The 1468-nt window shown below is 38.6% G+C and overlaps 1 non-coding gene across 1 annotated transcript; it reads left to right on the top strand.

The window, feature by feature from the left end:
- Window positions 1–1153: 1153 nt before the first annotated feature.
- On the top strand, window positions 1154–1260 carry LOC116130717. Its single transcript, XR_004128118.1, has one exon. It is a non-coding gene; the product is annotated as a small nucleolar RNA R71 (small nucleolar RNA).
- The last annotated feature ends 208 nt before the right edge of the window (window positions 1261–1468 follow it).

Genomic DNA, 1468 nt, shown 5'->3' with positions numbered 1-1468 from the left:
GCACTTGTTTATAGTCGGAAGCTCGACTTTCTCATTCTTTCATAAATGTGGATCCTTGTAGGGTTCTTCACTTCCCATTGCCACCTCTTGGTCTTTCCTTTGGAATTTCAGACATTCTCATAAGCATCTTTTTGGAACTTCAAATTCGTATATGCTTACTTGAGATGAGATGGTGATTGGTTGAGTCCAATGTTTGGAGTCTCTTCCAACACCAATTTTGACTTGTGCGCATTTACACCAAATTCCTCAAATTGTTCCTTGTGAGGTGAGTTGCTTGGTTGAAATTCCCCTAAGTATCTTGCACACATTTTTGCTTTGAGTTTTTCCTCTTCATTAGTCATGTCTTCATGTTCTTCCTATTTTTCTTCATTGTGAGGTTGCTCCAACACTATAACTCTCCTCAATGTTATGACATTTAATTGTTCTTTAGGATTTGTGACCATTGTGCTTGGCAAAGAACCTTGAGATCTCTTTGTCAATAGTTCAGCCAATTGCCCCACTTGAACCTCTAAATTTCGAATGGACACTCCTTGAATTATGAAATTGAGCATGTCTCATTCATAAATCTTGTGGTTTCTTGCATGAATTTCCCAAACATATCCTCTAATTTCGACATTCTTTGCTCCCATGGTCGATGATTCACCATTGGTTGATGGTTTGGCACTGTCCTTTGATTGCTTTAATTGCTCCAAGACAAATTTGGGTGATTCCCCCAACCAGGATTGTAGGTGTTGGAGCGGGGGTTGTTTTGCAGCCTTTGTGAACTAACCATGTAATTCACTTGCTTGGTTGTTGAGAAGAATAACTGGTTTCCATCTTGGCATTCCACACTCCCATGGTTTCCTGCACAAAATTCATAAGTTATAAAAGGTGAGTGAATAGAATTTACATTCATACCTCCCAATTGGCTTTGAGTGATGCAATTTGTGCAGATAATGTGGCGAACACATCAACTTCATGTAGACCCATTGTTCTTTTCGACATTGCTCTCTCATTAGGTCTTTGGTAGTTATTGTTGGCCATCACCTCAAACAATTCATATGCATCTTCTAGGGTCTTATTATTTAAGGCTCTGCCTGTTGCCTCATCTACCATAGTTTGAATATTTGGTAGCAACCTATTGTAAAATGTTTGGACTTGTATCCAAAGCGGTAGACCATGATGTGGATATTTCCTTAACAACTCCATATACCTCTCCCAAGCTTCATATAGTGATTCATCATTGCCTTGCATGAAAGAGATAATGTTGTTTCTCATTTTTACCACTTTCTCAAGTGGGAAGTATTTTGCAAGAAACTTTTGAGCTAATTTGTCCTATGTGGTGATTGTTCCAGCTAGGTGTGACATGAGCCAACCTTTCACTTTATCTCTCAGTGAAAATGGGAGCAATCTTAGCCTAATTGCATCATCAATCATTCCATTAAACTTGAATGTGTCACATATCTCTAGAAAGCTAGTGATATGCAAA

Source organism: Pistacia vera, unplaced genomic scaffold (assembly GCF_008641045.1).
Source record: "Pistacia vera cultivar Batoury unplaced genomic scaffold, PisVer_v2 Contig223, whole genome shotgun sequence".
In the NCBI taxonomy this organism is placed as follows: Eukaryota; Viridiplantae; Streptophyta; class Magnoliopsida; order Sapindales; family Anacardiaceae; genus Pistacia; species Pistacia vera.
The sequence above is the reverse complement of the archived record's forward strand: the minus strand, read 5'-3'. Positions and strand labels throughout refer to the sequence as shown.